The 24,073-nt window shown below is 38.8% G+C and overlaps 1 protein-coding gene across 5 annotated transcripts in view; it reads left to right on the top strand.

Annotated features, from left to right (window-relative positions):
- Positions 1-24,073, top strand: part of SOX5 (SRY-box transcription factor 5) — a 1,357,610-nt gene that overhangs the window by 201,761 nt on the left and 1,131,776 nt on the right. The window lies entirely within an intron of this gene.

Below are 24,073 nucleotides of genomic sequence, written 5' to 3'. Positions count from 1 at the left end.
AAGAAGCCTGGTGGAACTTTGATGGGTATTGCATTAAATTTGTATATGGCTCTGGGGAGAATATTCATTTTGATGATATTTATTCTTCCAATCCATGAGCATGGGATATCTTTCCATTTCTTGGTATCAGTTTCTATCTCCTTGAGTAGCGACTCATAGTTTTCAGTATACAAGTCTTTCACTTCTTTGGTCAACTTTATTCCTAGGGGATATACTTTTTAAAAGAGTTGTTTCTCTGAAATTTATCTGTATTTTACCAAAGCCCCATTTTGAGAAGACTTTATTTTTTGTTTCATTGGAGAGTAAAGGGAGAGAATAGTTTTTTATATCTTATCTCTCCTTTTGTCTTATCTTCCTGCGTTTGCAGTGCCCACTGTATTTTTTCAACCTAACTTAAAAAAATAAAGCCATCTAATAGCCCTCCAAATGTCATGTTACATATTGGAGATTAACCAGCCAAACAGTTCTGTGTATTTATTTGAGAATAGGAGATTGCTCTCTCTATTTATTGAAAACATCCATCTGTAGAAAGAGAATCATGGGGTCCTGGTGCCTACTGAGATTGTACTTGTGTGTCAGTGACTACACTGTCAAGCACTAACCTACTCAATAAAACAGTTACTTTATATTTTATTATTCACTTTACTTACTAGAAAAAAAAAAACAGATTTAGGGCCAGTGGGATAACACAGTGTTAGAATAAGAGGTTTGCCTTCCTGAGAGCCTGGGAGATCCCAAATTCAGTCACATACACAAAAATATGACAGACTTGAGCAATGCTTTGATCTCTTTTCTCACATTCTCAGTCTCTTTATCAGGATAAACAAATAAAAGTTTTAAAGTGACATATCTAGGGGCTAGACAGTGGTGCATCTGGCTAAATGCACACATTATAGTGCACAAGGATCTGGGTGCAAGCCTCTGGATCCCACCTGCTGGGGGAAAGCTTCTGGAGTAGTGAAACAAATCTGCAGCTATCTCTCTGTTTCTCTCTCTATCATCCTCTCCCCTCTAAATTTCTTTCTTTTGTTTTTCACTTTCTGAGAAACAATTTTATGTCAAACGAGATTAGAAATGATAAAAAGATAGCTAAGCATATTGTAAATAACAGGTCACATTTCTTTCCCTAAAATGCAGTATTTCACTTTATTTTCTGTTTTTTTCTTTTCTTATTTATCTATAATTTCTTTATTGGGGAATTAATGTTTTACATTCAACAGTAAATACAGTAGTTTGTACATGCATAACATTTTTCCATATAACAATATAACCCCCACTAGGCCCTCTGTCACCCTTTTTGAACCTGTATTCTCACCCCCCCTACCCCAGAGTCTTTTACTTTGGTGAAATATGCCAATTCCAGTTCAGGTTCTACTTGTGTTTTCTCTTCTGATCTTGTTTTTCAACTTCTGCCTGAGATGAGATCATCCCATATTCATCCTTCTGTTTCTGACTTATTTCACTTAACATGAATTTTTCAAGGTCCATCCAAGATCGGCTGAAAATGGTGAAGTCAAAATTTTTAATAGCTGAGTAGTATTCCATTGTGTATATAACCACAGCTTGCTCAACCACTCATCTGTTGTTGAACACATGGGTTGCTTCCAGATTTTGGCTATTACAAATTGTGCTAAGAATATATGTGTACACAGATCTTTTTGGATGGGTGTGTTGGGTTCCTTAGGATATATCCCCAGGAGAGGAATTGCAGGATCATAGGGTAGGTCCATTTCTAGCCTTCTGAGAGTTCTCCAGACAGTTCTCCACAGAGGTTGGACCAATTGACATTCCCATCAGCAGTGCAGGAGGGTTCCTTTGACTCCACAACCTCTCCAGCATTTGCTGCTGTTAGCTTTTCTGATGTATAACATTCTGAAGGAGTGAAGTGGTATCTCATTGTTGTCTTGATTTGCATTTCTCAGACAATCAGAGACTTGGAGCATTTTTTCATGTGTTTCTCAGCCTTTTGGATCTCTTCTCTTTCCACTTCTTTCTGTCTTTTTCAATTTCCTTGAGTAGTGATTCATAATTTTCAGTATACATGTCTTTTCATTTCTTTGGTTAGGTTTATTCCTAGATATTTTATTGTTTTTTGTTGCTATAGTAAAAGGAATTGATTTCTGGATTTCATCTTCTTTTAACTTAGTGTTTGCATAGAGGAATGCCAATGACTTTTGAATGTTAATTTTGTAGCCTGACACCTTAACCTATATTGCCTGATCATTTCCAAAAGCTTTTTGCTGGATTATTTAGGTTTTTCTATGTATACTATCATGTCATCTGCAAATAGGGCGTGTTTGACTTCTTCTCTTCCAATCTGTATGCCTTCAATTCCTTGCTCCTGCCTGATTGCTATGGCAAGAACTTTCAACACTATGTTGAATAGTAATGGTGATAGTGATCAGCCCTGTCTAGTATTGATCTGAGGGGAAATGCTTCCAGTTCTTCACCGTGGAGTATGATGTTGGCCGTAGGTTGCTATAAATAGACCACTATCTTCAGGAATTTTCCACCTATTCCTACTTTTTGTAGTGTTTTGATCATAAAGGGATGTTGTATTTTGTCAAAGCAGTTCTCTGCATCTATTGATATGACCATGTAGTTTTTGGTCTTGCTTTTGTTGATGTGGTGGAGCACATTGATTTATTTATATTAAACCAACCTTACATTTCTGGGATAAACCATACTTGGTCATAATGAACAATCTCTTTAATATGCTGCTGTATCTGGTTAGCTATAATTTTGTTCAATATTTTAGCATCTACGTTCATCATTGATATTGGTCTGTAGTGTTCCTTTTTGGTTGTGTCCCTGTCTACTTTTGGTATCAGAGTGATGTTGGCTTCATAGAAGCTAGAATGGAGTATTCCAGTGTCTTCAGTCTTCTGAAAGACTTTTAAACGTAGAGGCATTAGTTCTTCTTTAAAGGTTTTGTAGAATTTATTTGTAAATCCATCTGGTCCAGTACTTTTATTCTTGGGAAGATTTTTGAAAACTGTTTCAGTTCATTAGCTGTGATGGGCCTGTTCATAATATCTAGTTTCTCTTTACATAATTTTGGAAGTTCCTAGTTATCTAGGAATCATTCATTTCTTCGAGTTTCTCTAGCTTGGTGGCATATAGTTGTTCATAGAAGCCTCCCATGATATGTTGAATTTCTGCAGTGTCTGTTGTGATATTTTTCTCTTTCATTTATGATCCCATTTATTTGGGTATTCTCTCTTTTTTGTTTTGTGAGTCTGGCTAAAGGTTTGTCGATTTTGTTCACTCTTTTGAAGAACCAACATTTACTTTCGTTAATCTTTTGTATGGTTTTCTTATTTTCAATGCTGTTTATTTCTGCCCTAATTTATGATTTCTGTCCTTCTAGTTGTTTTAGGGTTCCTTTATTCTTCTTCTTCTAGGTCTTTATGATGTGAAATCAGGTTATTTGTGCTTTTTCATGTTTCCTGATTGTGCTAGTGTAGCTATGATCTTCCCTCTCAGTACTACCTTAGCTGTGTCCCAAATATTTTGATAGCTAGTAGTGTACTGTTGAGCTTCCACATTTTGGGACTATTACTATTCTTTTGTTCATTGTTAAGTGTTAGTTTAATTCCAGAGTGGTCTGAGAAGATGTTTGGGATAATTTCAATGCTCTTCGATTTGCTGATTCTTTCTTTGTTGCCTAAGATATGGTCTATCCCTGAGAATGACCCATGTGGACTTGAGTAGAATGTGTATCCCAGTTTCTTGGGGTGAATGACTCTGAAAATGTCCAATAGTTCTAGTTTATCTATCTCCTTATTTAGATCCCTCATGTTTTTATTGATTTTCTGCCTAGATGATCTGTCAAGTTGAGAGAGTGGGGTGTTGAAGTCCCCTACTGTTACTGTGTTGCTGTTAATATATTGCTTTATCTCTTTCAGTAGATGTTTGATGTATTTAGATGGCTTCTCATTGTCTACATAGATATTAATAATTTTTAACTTCTCTTGATTGACTGATGTTCATCATTTAGTAATGTTCATCCCTAACTTTTTAAATTTTATTTATTTTAAAGCCTATCATGTCAGGTATGAGAATAGCTGTTCCTGCCCTTTTTTGTGGGCCATTGGCCTATATGATAGTTTTCCATCCTTTCCCTTTGAGTCTCTGTTTGTCTTCTTGAGTTAGGTGGGCTTCCAGTTGACAGAATATTGTTGGGTTGTGTTTTCTGATCTACCTTCCTATTCTGTGCCTTTCAATAGATGAATTCAGGCCATTGGCATTTATTGATATCAAGTATTACAGATATTTCAACAACATTCTTGTAGATTTTTAGAGTGTTCTGATACATGGTCTATTTATTGTGGTATGTCTATTTATAAGAGACCTTTCAGCACTTCTTTCAGAGAAGGCTTGGTGATAGTTGATTCTTTCAACTGTTCCTAGTCTGAGAAGGTTTTTATGCCTCCATCTAGTCTGAATGACAGTCTACAGTAGTCTTGGTTGAAAGCCCTTCTCATTGAGTACTTGATAGATATCTTGCCTTTCTCTTCTGGCCTATAGTGTTTGTGTGGAGAAGTCTGCTGCTAATCTTATGCTGCTAATCTTCCTCTGTAGGTGATTCTTTGTTTTCTCTTGCAGCCTTCAGGATCCTTTCTTTATCCTTATTCCTTTCCATTCTAAATATGATGTGTCTTGTTGTCTTTAAGTCTGGGTTAATTCTGCTTGGGACCCTGTGGGCTTCTTGAACCTTTATATCTTTGATGTTGTCTAGACTAGAGAAGTTCTCAGCTATTATGTCCTGAAGAATGCTTTCTACCCCTCCCTCTGTTTCTTCCTCTGGTAAGCCAATAATGCATATATTGATTCTTTTGAAGTCATGCCATAGGTCTCTGTTGTTGTTTTCAGTGTTTCTTAATTTCTTTTTGAGATCTCTTACTTCTTTTTTAGTTTTCTCTAATTTGTCCTTGATCTTACTAATTCTGTCTTCAGCCTCATTTACTCTATTCTCTCTTACCTCTACTGGTTTTAGGAGTTCATCTATTTTGTTCCCCTGTTCTGATACTGTTCTAGCTTGTTCAGTTTGATGGGTTCTTAGCTCAGATACTTCAGCTTTCAGGTCTCTAATAACCTTGAGTTAATTAGTGTTTTCTTCTAGAGTCTCATTTGTTGTTTCTGCATTTCTGAAGACAATTCTTTCAAACTCTTTACTCACTCTTGTGATTATTTCCTTAACTAGTGTTTGGATGTTGACCCCATTACTTTGTGCTTCACCCTTTGGGAGGCTTTTAGCTGGACTCTTGTCCAGGTTCATTTCTCTACTATTTCTTCTTGTTGGTTTAACCATTTTATATCGTATGTTATGAGGTCCCTCTCTTAGTAATTTTCAAATTACTGATCACTCTTGCCTGGATTGACTTGTGTCTAAGTAAGTAATTAAAGGGTTCACAGTTGTGGAAAATGACAGTTGTTTCAATATTATTTTAATCCTTGAGTTAGAGCTCAGTGGTTTAAAAGCCTCTTTTGTTCTTTTTCTTCCCTGTAGGCTATGGTAGACTGAAGGCTTTTAATCTATAAGTAGGCTTCTTAGCTTATTCACTGACTCCTGACTAAGAGATAAAGCAGGGTGGGAGAGAGATAATTCAGTGGTTATGCAAAAAGACTCTCACACCCTAAGGATCCAAAGCTCCAGGCTCAATTCAGCTTCTTTGCCAAGCCAGGCAGCACTGCTGGGCCCTGTGAGTTTCTAAACTAGTCCCATTTATAGTCTGTAGGTTCTGATGCAACTATTCACTATGTTCTCATCAGGAGAACAACATGGAAAGTCTCCCAATTCACAGCCCCACTCCTAGGCCACCGAGATATAGATCTTCTCTTGAGTTTCCTGGTCAGTTCTCTGTCCCCTGGTGTCAGCACAGGGCCTCACCCCTGCTGTGCAGCTTCTGAGGGTAGTAGCAATGGAGATTCTGGATCCTTTCTTTATCCTTATTCCTTTCCAGTCTAAATATGATATTTCTTGGTGTCTTTATGTGAGTGAGTCTTGGTGTCTTTGGTGAGTCTTAGGGGTGTCCTCTCCTCCCTTCAGCTGTATTTTTGTTGGTGAATCAGACCTGAGGTGGTGCCTCGACTGGTAAACTGATGGATTGTTACTAGCCACTTAACCTCTCCGTAGGCTCCTCTCTGTCCATGAGCCACACATATTTGCACTCACTGGTGATTTGGTGGGCTTCTGAAATCATTCTAGCCCTGCCTTGTTGTGGTCCCAGATGATCTCCTTTGGTATTTCTAGTAGACCCAGGAGAGGAAAGGGGAGAAACACAGTAGCTGCTGATCTGTAGCCCTGTTCTAAATTTCTTTCTGTCTTTATCTGATAATACATAAACTTTAAAAGATAAAAAAATAAACATGGGGCTGGGTGGTGGCACACCTGGTTGAGTGCACATATTACAATGTGCAAGGACCTGGTTCAAGCTCCGGGTCCCCACCTGCAGGGGGAAAGCTTCATGGGTGGTGAAGCAGGGCTACAGGTGTCTCTTTGTCTCTCTCCCTCTCTATCACCCCCTTCCCTCTTGATTTCTGGCTGTCTCTATCCAATAAGTAAAGATAATAAAAAATTTTAAAAATAAACATATCTAAATAATCCCTTTATTTATGGAATTCAGAAGCTACCTCACTATAACTCAATTGTAAGAATTGTTTGTGCTGGTAAAACTACAACTACCAGAAAGATAATTATCCAGAAGCTTACTATGAAAACACAGACTGACAAAGTTAAAAAGAAAAAAAAAAGGTTATGCCCAAATAAGAAATAATAATCTTAGAAACAAAAGTGCTTGGACTAGTTACAAAGTCAAAGTCCCATGTAGTGAAAAGTAATAAGACCACATTTAACCTTGATTCTATGGTTAGCAGTACCCTCTGGATCTCTGAAAAGTGTGTTAGAAAACCTTAGTCACAAAAATTTTCAGGTTAAGGTAAAAAGAAAAAACATTCTTGACATTATTAGATCCAAACCCCCCCCCCCTTAACTGTCTCCCCCTTAGGAGTCTTTGTCACACATATGGTACTCTATTAAGAAGGAGATTCTCATATGCTGATATTGAAATCATACAGTGATTTGCACTTTAACATAGAGTGTTGAGAACTCTATTTGGAATGTGTTGTTGTATGTACGATTAAGCTTTCATAGTGTTATATTTCAACCTATAAATAACTTTCCCTTCCTCCCTGACATTAAAACAATGTATGGCATTTGGCAAACACAAAACAAACAAACAAAATAAAGTAAACTGCCAAATGATATCTTAAGTGCCTAATTCAGGGATGTCATTGTAAACACTTGATTCTGGGGAAAATACTGTAAGAATGTGTCTTTTCACCTCCTCAATCCTTCAAAAGAAATGTTTTATCTTGCTCCATGCATTCATAAATGCTAATCATGCTCTGTCAAGTGTGTGGCACTGTTGATACTTATTTATAGGAAGTTAACAGGTAGATGATGTAGGGACACTATTTTTTTAATTGTGAGAATCAGGAAGGTAGAGGATAGATAATGAAACCCTCCTACTTGCCAACACTGTGGACCCAGAGAGAATCAGCTGTCATATCACAGGGAAGTATTGGGGCAGGTGGATGGATGCATCAGAGGCTTCAGAGTCACAGTCGGCCTTCATGCGACTTAGCTGGACCTTAGCTCCTCCACGTGTAAAATAAGAAAAGGAGTATTTCTTCCTTGACTTATTGTGGTCAAATAAGAGCTGCTAAACTGCAGTGTTTCTGTGTTTCCCTTCGATCCCCATTTATTGTAGATTCACTGGGTCTGGTTTCCTGAGGTGCTGAGTCAGAGACTAGGATGCTCTCAGCATCAATACCTGCCTGGAACCGAAGTCCTCGGATCATGGCATAGGAGGAATGGGACCAAGATTCAGAGATGCACTGGTAACCCAGTCCTCTGACTATGCCAGGGATGCTGGAAGGGGTCCATGGCCCTTGGGGTTGTTCATAATTGGGGCCAGCTCTGTGTCACCTCAAACACTTTATAAAAACTAAGGGGTGGGGCCAGGTGGTAGCGCACCTGGTTGAGCACACATGTTACAGTGCGCAAGGACCCAGGTTTGAGACCACTCGGTCCCCATCTGCAGGGGAGAAAGCTTCACAAGTGGTGAAGCAGTGCTACAGGTGTCTCTCTCCCTCTCTGTCACTCCCTTCCTTCTCAATTTCTGACTGTCTGTATCCAACAAATAAAGATTTAAAACAAATGAAGGGACACAGAAGGTAGACCTTCTGGGGAGGGGAGGGGATATGGAGTTCTGGTGGTGGGAAATGTGTGGAGTTGTACCCCTCTTATCCTTCGGTTTTGTCAGTGTTGCCTTTTTATAAATAAAAATTTAAAAAGAAAATAAAAAATAAATGGCAATAGTAATGAGTTGGAAAATATTATTAAATCTTTAATATAGATAAACAAAACACACACTTAAAACAAAACAAAAAAAATAAAGGGGCAAACCCTTGTTTTCTGTGAAAGTTCCTGAGAAGCCACCCTTTACTGGTGGTAGAGGTGGTTATTAGCAATCTGGCATCCTGGCAGATATATGAGGGACTCAGTTCTGTAAGGGCCATCTATCAAACCTTCACTGCACAAGCTTAGATTATTTCCACGCATGTAAAGACCATGTTCTTAAGACTTAGCAGAACACAAGTATTTTTTTTTTAGGCATTTAAATGATTAACAAGATTTTGGAATAAGAGGGGTACAGTTCCCACCACCAGAGTTCCATATCTCATCCCCTCCATTGGAAGTTTCCCTATTCTTTATTCCTCTGGAAATATGGATCAATATTCTTTATGGGGAACAGAAGGTGTTAAGTCTGGCTTCTGTAAGTGCTTCTCTGCTGGACATGGACGTTGGCATGTGGATCCATACACTCAGCCTGTTTCTATTTTTCCCTAGTGGGGCAGAGTCCTGGAGAGGGGGATTCCAGGACACATTGGTGAGTCATCTGCCCAGGGAAGTCAGGTTGGCATCATGGTAGCATCTACAACTTGATAGCTGAAAAGGGTGTATGATATAAAGCAGGACAAACTGTTTAGTAAACAGGAACCTAAAGTTAAGAATAGAGCAGATGAAACTAGGGAGTCTTCATTTCAGAAGAAGTGAGACAGTCCTTTTTAGGTATGCTCTAAGGGGCCCATGACTATTAATTTTTGCCTAAGCCTGATAGCTGCCATGCAGTTGGACTAAAAGTATTGTCTAGGAAGATCGAGAACACTAGTCTTTGTTGGAACACTGTGGTATACAGAGATTTTTGGGGGGGATGTGGGGTGGGGTGGGAACACTACACTTCAGAACTTCTGGGTGTCCTGGGGTATTATCTAAAGTATACACTTACACATTTTCAGACCTCCAGAAATTTGCCCTGGCAGAGTTTTTGAGCTATACCTAAAGCACCCCCTTTCTGTCTCTCATGCAAACATCTCCAAAGATATCACACACACACACACACACAAAAAAAAAAAAAAAAAAAAAAACCAAAGGGGCCGGGTGTTGGCACACCTGGTTGAGTGCACAATTTACAATGCACAAGGACCCAGGTTCAAGTCCCCAGTCCCCACCTGCAGGGGGAAAGCTTTGCGAGTGGTGAAGCAGGGCTGCGGGTGTCTGTCTCTCTCCCTCTCTATCACCACCTTCCCTCTCGATTTCTGACTGTCTCTATCCAATAAATAAAGATAATTAAAAAAAACTTACTTCTAAAAAAAAAACAACAGCTTTGCCTTTGGAGTCTCACTGGTAGTTATGACCCAAAACAAGAAATACACAACTGCAGTGTGAGACATTTTAAAAATAGACAGTCATACAAATCACTGAGAAGATGAGTGTATTTTGGAACTTTCTCAAAAAGGTTCTGCTCCTGTTTTGAAGAGGGCACTTCTCTGGCTGCAACACTGTTTACCCATCTTTTAATTAACTGATCATTTTTAAGTTAGAAGATGGATGGTATGATGCACAGATGATGTGTTCTAAATTAGGTGGGGGGGGGGGAAGTGACCTGAGTCAATCAAACTAGAAAGAAGATAAAGCTGCCTTTATCTACCATCTACTGCGATTAAGTCTTCCAGTTCCAATGCAGTTTTGTACTGGTTGTCTTTGGTGTAATGAATGTGAGTACATTTGTCTATTTCCTTAGTTGGCCTATAAATCAAATGTCAAACAGTCTATGAACAAGACTCATCAAAAAAAAAAAAAACCAGAAAAATGCACAAACAAAAAAGCAGAAGAGTCAGACTCCTATTTGTGTTAGATTCTCAATGTATTAATATTCTTTCCTGTCTAATTTTGTATACAGTGATAATAGACTTCCTGTCAAATTAGAGGCTGTGGACTTTTAACCTATGCCATGAAAAAATCTGTTGTATTACCATAAACATAATTCATATAAAGATTTAGTCATAATACTATTGTGTTCAAGGCTATGTTTTATGCATAGAATTGTGCTTATTATAAATCTTAGACATTAAATTAGAGAATTAAAAAAATACCCAGGGTTTTTCTGATTAAATCCTTTATTTTAAAGACAGACATTTAGTGTGAATTCAAAACCAGAGAAATGAGAAAGTGATTCCTATAAAGAATCTTGTGTCTTTGTTACTTCTAGCATGTAAAGGTATTTTTACAAAGTAGCAATCGGTCCTGTTTTTGCATCTGTGGGCCAGAGATTCAACTGAATAATATCAAGAGTTGAGGATAAAAATGAGGTAAAAAAGAAGTAAGTGGAAAAGTCATAGTTGTCTAACTGAATGGAAAATGTCACAAGCAAACAATATTCCTGCTATTTGATGAACCAGTTGTTGAACTTGTTTTGTTAATCAGCGAAGAATTAACCTTATGAATTGAATTCATAAATATGAAAACGGCAACCTAGAAGTTAGCTCAGCAGGCAGGCTGAGTCTTGGAGGACCAGGTTGAGTGCACATGCTACAATGAGTAAGGACACAGGTTCAAACTCCTGGTCCCCATTTACAGGGGGAAAGCTTTGCAAGTAGTGAAGCAGTGCTGCTGGTGTCTCTCTGTCTCTCTCCCTTTCTATTTCCCTTTTGAGTTCTAGCTGTGCATATTCAATAAATAAAAGATAATAAAAAAGTTAAAAAGAAAAAAGAGAAAGTCTTTTAAAAAATGAAGGTAGCTCAGCAGATATTGCAGAGGACTTACATGGATAAGGCTCTGGGTTTGCTCTCTGGTACCTCATATATCAAAGCAGTGCTATGGTCTCATAAAATAAATATATAATCTTTAAAAACATTTTAAAATATGAACATGATTCTAGATCAAGTTACAAAATGTTATTGAATCTCATGACAATTTCAAGTCCTAATTATTACATTTTCCAAATGCCGGAAGATAAAGAACATTTTTTTCCCTCAATAGTTCAAATTTATGCCTGCCCTCTCTAAGGTGCATTTTGGGTCTGAAAGGTGACTTTTGCAGACAGAGTATTAAAATAGGAGGGTGACTGAGAGAGTGAAGAGTGGAACTCCAGAGAAATCCCCTCTCACATGGCTTTTAGCAGTATTTCCAAATTGGGTCATGGGTAATCAGATTAATTTCACTACCCTATGGTTTCATTGGGAGAAATGGAATGTGGAAACTGTCCTTGCTCTGAGAGATCTATAGAATACATGAAAATGGAAACATCTGGGCCTTCAGAAGTGAAAGCTGTTTTAGTAGCCATGATTCAGTCAGAAAGACTCAGACACTGATGGCATTTCAATACCCTGAGCTGCTCTGAGGAAGCAAGCTTCAGCACCCTAAGCAGAAGCCAGAGAATCAGCTTGGGTTTTGCCACTGTACCTGGCTCCTTCTTGGTTTCCTTGACCTGAGTATCATGTTCATTTAACAGAAATTGGCTTTGTTACCTAGTTGCTGGATGGATGAATGATTTACTTTTATGAGTGTACTTTGGCTTACATCTACAAGAATATCATTTCAAACATTTTTTGCCTTAAAAAATGACTAATTTGGGACTGGGTGGTTGTAAGTAGTAAGCATAAGGGCTCACACAAGGATCTGAGTTTGAGCCCCCTTAGCTTCTCACTTGTGCATGTGTGTGTGTGTGTGGGGGGGGGCAGACACACTTCACAAACTGCAAAGCAGGTCTTCCGGTGCCTATCTTTTTCTCTATCTCCCCCTCCTCTCTCAATTTCTCTCTGCTCTATACAATAAAATGAAAAAAAAAAAAAAAGGCTGCCAAGAGCAGTGGATTCATAGTGCCAGAACCTAGCCTCAGTGATAACCCTGGAGGCAAAAAAGAAAAAGAAAGATGACTAATCATGGGTAACTTAATATGCCTACTGCAAAGGATTACAAAACCTAGAATTGCAGAGAGCTTTCAACATCTTGACTTTCTTTAAAGACAGCACTGGTGTTGAGGGATTCTGCCAGCTTCTGAGGACCCTGGTTTTTAAAGCTTGATTAAGTGTAATTTATTTGTTTGTTTTTATCCAGAGTATTATTCAGCTCTGGTTGTTTGTGGTGCACAGGGATCAACCCTAGGACCTCTCAATGCAAGTTCTGTGCTCTGCCAATGCACTATCTTCCCACTCTTGGTAGCTACGATCAAAGAGTAGTGTCCCGAATTGGCAATGAATATCATAGTACAATGTTCAGAGTAGATACTTTATGCAATATATGAACAGCTAATAAACCCCACATTTTAAAATTTATTATTAGTGATCTAATGTTGATTTATAAAATTGTAAGAGAATAGAGATATAATTCTGTATAGTTCCCACCACCAGAGTTCGGTGTTCTCATCTCCTCCATTGGAAACTGAAGTAGTTCTCCCAAGGTCATAGATAAGAGCTGATTCCTTATCTATCTATCTATCTATCTATCTATCTATCTATCTATCTATCTATCTATCTGTATCTGTAGATAGATACAGATATAATTGTTTACCCATTTTTCCCCCAATGGTCCTGCCTTCACTTCTTTTCTAAGTCATACCTACACCTACTATTACTTCCAGGTGTTTTCCCTATTTTCCTCTTCTCTCTCAGATAAGAGAAACAGTACCTGGCCTCCTCTAGCATTTACCAGACTTGCTTCCCTTTCGGTGATGTTATAAAAACAAGATTTCTGGTAGCAAATGCTTTAGGTCCTGCTGGAATGGGGGTATAGAGTCCTCTGGTTGACTTCCCCTGCCATTAATACCTCTGGGAGTATTTTTTTCCCTGGATTCTGTATTTGCTTCTCTATTGGACATGGACATTGGTAGGTGGATCCATACCCCCAGCCTGTTTCTGTCATTCTGTAGTGGGGTAGGGCTCTGAAGAGGTGAGGTTCCAGGAAGCATTTAAGTCCCACATTTTAATGCCAGTCTAGAAGATTGCTTTCATAATTGGGGCATGTCTACTTATGGGCATGCTATTGCTTGACTTAAGAAACTATGTAGGCTTTATGTTTTCTTGTTACAATTCATAGTGTTTTTGAAATAAAAAACAAATAGCACCTATCTTAATATTTCTGAATGGGCAGGATTCTGTGTCCAATTATTTAACCACATATTTCTTGAACTGTAGTGTTTACTAGTTATTATTACACAACTGTCTGATTTTTATTTCTACTTGTATATATATTTTCTGACCAACGTCTACTCCTAGCATTGTGAGTGTGTGTGGGGGTTAATATCAGTCTAGAATAAATACATCTACAATAAGACAAATAGGTACTTTAAATGTAAAGAAAAATAAATTCAGTCTTCCTTTGAAACCAGTCTAGTAAGGATTTTAAGTCTTAAGACTTTCTATTTAATTACTTTGCATGGAAACCAGATGGTTTGGTAACATTCATGACCTTAAATTCCCTGAATGTTCTCATAAATCAAAGGAAGAATATGCTCAATTCTAACATGAGTCCTGGGGAAAAAATCCATATTTGAAAACAAAAGAAATAAAGGTAGATTCAGGGCTGCCTTGGGAATTTTGAGGTCCTTGGTAAGGTTAATTGGGAGGGCATACATTCCTTTAGCCTCAGATTTTTCTTTTCTTTTCTCTTCTCTCCCCCTAAGCTCCCCTGCCCTCTAACCCATCAATTCCTCTTGCAACTTGAGCCTTCACACTTCAACCTTGAACCTAGATCATATATATATATATATATATATATATATATATATATATATATATATATATACACACACACACACATTAACAGGCAGGGGGCTGGCCTTGATCATCTCTGAAAGTGCTTTTTAGTGCTCTATTTTAAATTCCAGTGATTTCATAGACACTTGGAGGCATCCCAGTGGGAGAGAAATGATAAGGGGGAGATGACGATAGGGCTCTCAACTCAACTCTGTCAGGAACCAGAGAGAGAGAAGGAAAAAGGGAGTGACATTTGGATGTAGTAATAGTTGTATGTATGACTTGGAAAGGAAGATAAAATGAGACCATAGGAAAAAAAGGAGGGGTAAATAATACAAATGTAGACAGATAGCTGTAGAAATATTAGGCAACCCATATCTGCAATCTTAGGAGAATTGCTGTACCTTCCAATGGAAAGAATGGGGATAGAGAATTCTGGTAGTGGGAATGGTTTGGGGTTGTACACCTGTTATCTTGTAATTTTATAAATCACTAATAAATAGAATATTGATAAAATATTTTTCAAATTAAATATTATATCTAGATAAAATATACTTATTGTTCTTAAGAAAGAAAAGAAGAAAGAGAGAAAAAAGGGAAGAGGGAAAGAAAGAAAGAGGCAAGGTGGTGGCACACTTGATTAAGTGAACACATTACAGTGTGCAGGGACCTGGGTTCAAGCCCCTGGTCCCCACCTGCAGGGGGAAAGCTTCACAAATGGTGAAGCAGGGCTGCAGATGTCTCTGTCTCTTTCCCACTCTGTCTTTTTAAAATTTTTATTATCTTTATTTATTTGATAGAGACAGCCAGAAATTGAGAGAGAAGGGGAAGATAGAAAGGAAGAGAGACACCTGCAACACTGCTTCACCACTTGCAAAGCTTTCCTCCTGCAGGTGGGGACCAGGGGCTCCAACCCAGGTTCTTGCACATTGTAACATGTGGGCTCAATCAGGTTCACCAACACCTGCCCCCTTTTTCTCTTTCCCTCTCTAACTCTCCTCCTCACCTGTCAATTTCTCTCTGTCTCTATCCAATAGTAAATAAATAAAAATAATAAAAACTAATGGCATTTTAAAAAAGAGAGGAAGAACAAAAGAGGAAAAAAGAAGGGAAGGAAGACAGACAGAGAGGAATAAAGAAAGAAATAAAGAAAGAAGAAAAAGAGAAAGGAAAAGTGGAGGTGAGGGAGAGAAGAATCTGGATACTTGGTAAAGAAGAAAGTAAGAAGAAGAGTGGGTGCATAGGGGCTAGTTGGGAAGTGAGCACAGCAATAGTTTAGGGAATTTGAACTAATGATGGTGCTGATAGAATGGATTCAATAATTGAACAGATAGTCCATTTATAAACAATCTCATCTAATGAATATAGGAGGTAGATAGAGGGAGATTAGCTATAGGTTCATGGAACTGGCTGATGAAAACAGTGAGAGGTATAAGTTTGGCTGGGATATAAGAAATTTGGTTTTGGAAACATAACATTAAATCCTAAATATCTAGTAAGCATTAAAGGGGAGAGGTCAGATATACAATAAATAGATGAATCTTTAAAAAATATTATCTTTTTTATTGGATAAAGACAACAACCGAGAGGGAAGGGGGAGATAGAGAAGGAGACAAATTCACCTGCAACACTACTTCACCACTTGCATAGCTTCCCTCCTACACATGGGGACTGGGGGCTCAAACCTGGCTCCTTCTGTATCGTAACATGTGCTCAGCCAGGTACACCATTTCCCAGTCCCTAATAGATTAATCTTTTCTATCTATCTATCTATCTATCTATCTATCTATCTATCTATCTATCTTTTTATCTATTTACCTTCAGGGTTATCAATGGGGCTCAGTGCCAGCACTATGAATCCACTATTTCTGAATGCTATTTTCCCCTTTTTTGTTGCCCTTGGTGTTGTTATTATTGTTGTTATTGCTGTCGTCGTCGTTGTTGAATAGGACAGAGAGAAATCAAGAGAGGATGGGAGGCAGAGAGGGAGAGAGAGAAATAGACACCTGCAGACCTTCTTCACCGCTTGTGGAGTGAACCCCCTGCAGTTGGGGAGCCTGGGCTTGAGCCAGGATCCTTACTCTGGTCCTTGCGCTTCGCACCATGTGTGCCATGTGTGTTTAAACCTCTGTGCTACCGCTCAGCCCCCTAATAGATGAATCTTAAATATAAGAGTGCATCGGTTAAGCACACATGGTGCAAAGTGCAAGGACTGGCATAAGGATCCTGGTTCGAGCTCCTGGCTCCCCATCTGCAGAGGAGTCACTTCACAGGCAATGAAGCAGATCTGCAGGTGTCTATCTTTCTCTCCTCCTCTCTGTCTTCCCCTTCTCTCTCCATTTCTCTCTGTCCTGCCCAACAACAACATCAATAATAACTACAACAATAAAAAACAATAAGGGCAACAAAAGGGAGTAAATATTTAAAATATATATGTATATATAAAAGAGTGAGTTCTGGATTAGAGATCAAATACTTGAGACGGTCTACTTAGAGTTAGGTGACATTGTATAAAGGTTAAATAACTGTTAATAGCAAAAAATTTAAAAGTGAATCTTTTATATAAATGTCTGGTTTATAATTTATAATTGCATCATTTATAATTGCTGGTTGAAAAGAAGAATGACTAAATTTAGTATTTCATACCTAGAAATTCTCTTGTAGTTTACATCTCTGCATTTGCTACAAGTACTGGATAATATCTTTTGATCAGAGGTCTGAGTATCTGCTGCTTAGAACGGTGTGTTGTTCCTTCCCAGAGCAAGTAGTTCAATATTTATTATAAAATCCTTTATTTTCTAGAATAGGTATTTTCCCACTGGTAATCATCCCTTCATTTTAACCATATATTGCAACCTGATAAACTTGGAAGGACCTATCTTCCCTCTTTATTATAACCCTATTTATATGTTTACATTTTGAGATTGTGATTTTGTCTTTTGTGTCCTTTAGGTAAAGCATAATATGCAGTTGTCCTTGCTTATTTTGTGACATTTTTTGAGCCCCTGTTCATGAAGTTGCCCACGTTTTGAGAGCCTTTTTTTCTCTAACCCTCTTCAAGCTGGCCTCCCAGCTCTTCTGCACACCTCATAGCACTGGGTTTATCTCCTAGCAAGTTTGAATAGAAGTGACTTTGGCATTCTTCTTTTTTAAAAAATATTTATTTTATTTTAACGAGAGAAATGGAGAGAGAGAGAGAGAGAGAGAGAGAGAGAGAGAGAGAAAGAGAGAGAGAGAGAATAGAACACTGTTCAACACTGACTTATGGTGGTGCTGATGATTGAACATTGAACCTAGGACCTCAGAGCCTCAGACAGGCATTCCTTTTGCAAAGCCATTATACTATCCCCAGGAGGCCAGGAACAGTCTTATGTTGATGGGAATCAATTCAGGATCCCTCTGCTTTTTTTTTTTTTTTTGGCTAATAAATAAAAATTTATTTAAAATAGTTTCAGATTGTAAAGTTGCAAAGTTTCATATATTCTCTATCCAATTTTCCCTATTCTCATTTTATATTACTGATGTGTTCGGCAAGACTCTTGAGCCCTTTGCTATACAGCTATTAATGAAATTCCCTACTTTGACTCTTGAGCCCTTTGCTATACAGCTATTAATGAAATTCCCTACTTTGGATTTCCTTAGTTTTCAGAGAAAATGTCCTTTTTTTTTGTTCCAAGATTTCACCCAGGACGCATATGGCTTTCAGTTGTCATGTCTCATTAACATCTCCTGGGGTATAACAGTTTCTCAGAATTTCCTTATTATCCATAACCTTGATAGGGAGTTTTGTTTTATACAATGTCTCTCTCTCTCTCTCTCTCTGTCTCTCTCTCTCTCTGTCTCTCTCTCTCTCTCTATATATATATATATATATATATATATATTTTTTTTTTTTTTTTTTTTGTCATGGTTTGAGCTGTGTGGATGGATATGGGAAAGGATTGCAAAAAGTGAAGCACTGCTTTCATCACATCATGGAGGACTCCTGCTGTCAACATAACTAATTGCTGATGACAGTCCCCTTGGTCATCTGACCGGTTTCCCCTTGTTTGTTTCTGTGAGTGTCCCTGTCCAACTTGTACTCTTGGGATGAACAGTCCATACTTAATGGAAGAGGACTACAACTCCACCTTCATGACAGGGGCCTGGGGAGCCACTGACATAAACTAGAGTTTTTCTCTCCCTCCCACCATTTAATGATCTGTCCAATTATTAATTTAATCACTGTGGATTCATGAGTATTTATTTGGTACTTTGTATTATATTTCTAATAGCATGTTGTTTATTTTGTTACTCAGAATATTCCAAATTTGGTCATTGGGAAAGTCTCAGATTGTGCTAATTTGACATAACCTGCTATTTTGTGTTACTCTTCATGCTTTTAAAGAAACCTGTGTTATTGCTAACTCATGAGTTTTACATCTTATCTATGCTATTATTGTAGAAGATTGTGGGCAGAAAAGTAGGTCTTTCCCTGGTGGATCAGAGCAGATTGAAAGAGGCTAGGGGTATGGATTGACCTGTCAACGTCCATGCTCAGCTGAGAAGCAATTACAGAAGCCAGAACTCCTACTTTCTACTCCCCCAAAACAACCTTGATCCACACCCCCATTGGGGGAAAAGTGATAAGATGAAGAGGGCTCTGAACTCCAGCTCCATCACATCCAGAGAGAGAGAGAAGGAGAAGGAGAGGGTCTTATGAAGGTAGTTATGTTGTCATGAATGGCTTGGAGGGGAAGAGAGGACTGAATCAGAAAAAAAGGGGAGCAACTATGTATAAATGTGGACAGATAGCTGTAGAGATAATGGTTGCACCATGGGTACAACTTTAGGGGAACTGTGGTGGATTGCAGTGTGGAGACTGAAGATTCAGAACTCTGGTGGTGGGAATGGTGTGGATTCAAACCCCTTTGACATGTAATTTTGTAATATAAAAATAAATAAATAAATACAAAAATTAAAAAAGAAAAGTAGGTCTTTTAATTATCCTTATTAAATTGTGTCTTCTTTTAAAATTTAATTTTGTTTGTTGCCAAAGTTATCACTGCAACTTAGATTGTTTCCTTAGTCCACCAACCTTGGCAGCCACTTTTTTTCTCTTTCTCTTTCTTTTTGATAAAGCATAAGAGATATGCCTGCTGCATTACTCATCTGTTCCTGAAGCTTCCCCCTTGTAGGTAGGGACCAGAGGTCTGAATCTAGATCCTTGAGCATGGTAGCATGTGAGTATTAGCAGGTAAGCTAATCTGGCTCCCAGATTTCTTTTTTTTTTTTTTTTTTTGCCTCTAGGGTTATTGCTGGGACATGGTGCCTGCACTATTAGTCCACTAATCCTGGAGGCCATTTTTCTCATTTTGTTGCCCTTGTTATTAGCCTTGTTGTTGTTGTTACTATTATTGTTGTCATCGCTACTATTGTTGCTATTGTCATTGTTGGATAGGACTGAGAGAAATCGAGAGAAGAGGGGAGACAGAGAGTGGGAGAGAAAGACAAACACCTGGAGACCTGCTTCACTGCCAGTCAAATGACCCCCCTGCAGGTGGGGAGCCAGGCGCTCCAACCAGGATCCTCACTCCAGTCCTTACGCTTTGCACCATATGCCTTAACCTGTTTGCACTACCGCCTGACCCCCAGATTTCACCTTTTTATAGTATTCTATTACCATCACATTTTCCCCACTATAGCAGCTGACTGTTACCTAGTCCTGAATTTCTACTCTAACCATTTCCCACTTACATTATATCTAGTTCTCTGAATAACAGCATAAGTGATTTTTTTTCTTTGCCTCTAGGGTTATTGCTGGGGTACCTGTACTAAGAATCTACTGCTCTTGGCAGCCATTTTTTTCCATTTTTTTTATTTGATAGGACAGAAATTGAGAGAAGGGGGGCTGGAGGGAGAGACCTCCAGACATGCTTCACTGCTCATAGAACAGATCCCTTGTAGGAAGGAAGTAGGGCTCAAACCTAGATCCTTGTTTGGGTCCTTGCACTTAGTACTTTGTGCATTTAACCCACTGTGCCACTTTCTGGCCCCAAGAGTGATCTTTATAAACAAATAACTTATGCCATTCATTTCTGTATCAGTGCACAAAGCTTTGCACACTACTGCGCTTTCTTACTCTTACTTATCTCTCTGATTTCAGCTCTTAATCTTTGTGTCTCTCACTTGGTGTATTTTAACCACAGCATTATTTTTTCTGTCCCTTAGAAATGCCAAGTGTGTTAACATGAGGCATTCCTACTAAACTTCTCTGCCAGGAACGTTCTTCTCTTTCATCAACTGTCTGGCCCTTGTTGCTTTGCAACTCTTAGCTTCTGGGAGACCTTTTCTTACCACCCAATTGATGGCAGTCTAAGGATCCTATAGCAATGTTGTATTTTATTGATTGCAATCAACATAATGGAATATTTTCTTATTAAAAATGTATTAGTCATTTGTTTTCTCTCTTTGTATTTATTAGTCTCTCTTTGTATTTATTATGATCAGAGTGTAATAGGGTCTTGTATTAGGTTCATTGTTGTATTTCATAGAAGATACTCATCAGATTTAAATGCTTTTTGCTTATTGCTAAAGGCCTAGTAATTTCCTCTGAATAAACAGCAACAACTCCTCCTCCTCCTTCTTCTCCTTCTCCTCCTCCTCCTCCTCCTCCTCCTTCTCCTTCTCTTTTCCCTTCCTCCTCCTCCTCTTCCTCTTCTTCTTTTTCTCCTTCTCCTTCTTTTTGAAGGTACATAATAAGGACTCTTGAACCTAAAACTGTATCCACTTGATCTGTTTGCTCTTCATTATTATTAGACCATCACAGAAGGGGTTACTGAAATGGGAAGATAAATACTGGGGTGTCAGAATACTATGCGTAAAAATGATACAGAAACAACATATCATGGCTTTTCTGACAACGCAGTATGCTAAGAACTAAGGTTGTCCCACCCAACAGGAACAGGAAAAGTTATTGTCTGTTGATGCCCTGGGGTAAATCTTTATGATATACTTTTTTCTGTAACAAAAAATATTTATTTAGAGGGAGAGAGTATCACTCTATCACGTATGATGCTAGGGATGGAACGTAGGGCCTCATGAATTAAAGTCTAATTCTTCCTTTTTTTTTTTTGTCACCAAGAATTCAGTACTCTCATGTAGAAAGAGAGAGACAAAGAGTAAGAGGTAAAGATATCATGGCTCTGAAGCTTGTCTTAGTGCGGGGGTTGGGGGTGGAGAACTGGGTTTGAACCTGGTTTGTGCGTTTGACAAGGCAGGTATACTACCAAAATAAATTCTCTTGTCAGCCTGATATTTGAGGAACTCTTAACCTATGAGGCACTGTAGTTCCTCCTGTTGTGATGCCTTTGTTACTTCACATTGTTCAGTTTTATAAGATTGTATTATATGATTCTGATTAAAGTTGCATAATAATTCTTCAGGTAACATTCACTTTTTGCCTGTCGTAATGATTCCTCTTCTTTAAAAATACAACCAATTTTGTTTCTATTAACATCTTCTGTGAGCTGGTAGTCTCAAGCCCTATCTTGTTCCTTCCATTGTGAACCTCCAGTGAGAGAGAGAGAGAGAGAGAGAGAGAGGGAGGGAGAGGAAGAGAGAGAATGAACTTGGGGTCCTTAGAATTGTTCACCTCCATCTATTGCTACTTTTTTCCTCTTCTCCCTCTGTGTCCTGATGGAACTGGAGTTCAGAGCCCTCTGGTCATTTTCCCTTAACATTTCTCCTCCTCCAGGAGTGTGGACCAAAATTCTTTCATTTAATATGAGAGTTGAGATGGAGCTGCAAGGAAGATCTCAACCAGGGTTATGAAGAATGCAGAACTAGGGTGACCTCTCTGAACTGTCCAGAGGCAGGGTACTGTCCTTTTGACCTTCTCCTTTAGAAGTTCTTTGCCATCCCTTGGGGGTAGTGTAGATCCCAGACAGTGTCATCAAGGACTCATCTGTGAGATGTCAGCTGGGCAGTTGGAGTAGCAAGCACCTTGTTTGGGAAGGGAAGATCTTCAGTTGTTTAAACAGGTCAATGCCCAACAGCTTCTTGTACAAGTGACTTGAGGTAGATGTCATGTCCCCATTGATGTCCTATTTCTACATATTTTATGTCACCTTTATATCATTATACTGCCCTTCGTGCCTAAGGTTCCCCAATAATCTCCTTCCTGAGTTTACTCCTCTCTAGAGTGGTGCTGACAATGTACATAGCCATTTGCATGCACATGCTTGCCTGTCACATAGTTGAATGTTTAGATGTTAGTTTCTCCTATTCAGACTTTGAAATGCATCTTTAGCTCACTTGGCTAATAGGGCATCACAAACTCTTCTTCCTTTTGAAATGAAATCAGCCTCTCTTCTTGCATCCTTGAAACATTTCAAGAAGGATGTAGCACTACAATGTAAAAATGTGTTTAGAGGTCCTCAAAATATCAGCTGTAACTCCCCTCCCCAGAAATAACTCAACCCATTCTACCTTCCCCTTGTCCACTTCCCCCCTCATCCATATCCTTGCTAAACACAAGTTTAAAGACTACAAGTTGCTGGAAACTTCCTAAATTTATGATTGTTAGCAATTAGTAAAGTAATGATCTAAGGATCAAGTCCTTTATTCACTGTTGGGAACAAAGCAGTGCTTTTTTTTTTTTTTGCAGCTATTGCATGTAACACCACCCTAGAATGGGTGATGAGGAAAAAAAGAAAGCCACATTTTCCTTGTTCTTTCAAAACAGTTTTTCCTGTAAAGGAACCTCATGCCTCAACCTGTTGCATTGATAAGGCACAATCACACAATCACATCTGATTTGAGTCAAGCCTGATTATTGTACAGTTTGTCCTGCCAGGAGGTATTATCCATCCTCCAGCTCACCAATCTTAGTGCTTCTTTATCCAACATCTCTAACACCAGGACAGCTCATTTCTTCTTCTAGCATCTTTCATGCGTCAAACAAAACAAATACACTTGACAGGTGTCAGCCATGTATGTCCCTTATTTTTGTCCCAGGAACCTCATTTATGTAAAGATGTAAATTGTCTAAGAGATGGCACAATGAAATGGGTTTTGTATGCTGAACAGTGCACCTTTACTGGCTGGTAGCATTAATCCAATCAGTGATTTTTCAATAGGGTATGATGGAGATGGCTTGATCCATGTCTCATCTCTGGTGTTCATTGAAAGAGATGGAAGTCATGGTAACCACAGTCCTATGTTCTCTCTCCCTCTCTCTCTCTCTCTCTCTCTCTCTCTCTCTCTCTCTTTCTCTTTCTCTCGCTTGAGCCTGCCTGCCCTTTAGGTTTGGACATCTATAAGTTGTTTCTAAAAGTATTCTATGGGCTTAAAAAAGTTGTTGTTTTAAATGATGCATGATGAGACTACTTCTGGGAACAAATAGTTAGCATGTCATGTCTCACACCATACCATTTGAGAACTACTCTTGCAACTTTTGATTCCTTGAACCAAAGGCCAATGAGGTCTGGAGAGATAGCTTAGCATTAGACCATAGGACTTAGAGGAAGGGTGTTGGTGCACCTGACTGAGTGCACACATTACAGTGCATAAGGACCCAGGTTCAAGCCCCTGCTCCCCACCTGTAGGGGAAAAGCTTAAGGAGTGATGAAGCAGTGTTTCAGGTCTCTCCTCTTTTTCTCTCTCCTCTCCCACTCACCTCAAGGGTTATAGCTGGGGCTTAATTCTAGCACTATAAATCCACTGCTCCTGGTAGTTATTTTTTCCCTCTATTTTATTTGAGAGAGAAGAGGGAGATAGGGAGAGAAGAGGGCCATGCAGTGGTGCACCTGTTTAAGTGCCCACATTACAGTATTCAAGGATGCAGGTTCAATCCCCTGGTCCCCACCTGCAGGTGTCTCTCTGTCTCTCTCCCTTTCACCCCCATCCCCTCTCAACTTCTCTGTGTCTCTATCCAATATTAAATAATTTTTTTTTAGAAAGAGAGAGAGGGAGAGAGAAAGATCCTTGC

The sequence above is a fragment of the Erinaceus europaeus genome, chromosome 7 (assembly GCF_950295315.1).
Source record: "Erinaceus europaeus chromosome 7, mEriEur2.1, whole genome shotgun sequence".
Taxonomy (NCBI): domain Eukaryota; kingdom Metazoa; phylum Chordata; class Mammalia; order Eulipotyphla; family Erinaceidae; genus Erinaceus; species Erinaceus europaeus.
Note: the sequence above shows the minus strand (reverse complement) of the source record. Positions and strands in the feature narration are given on the sequence as shown.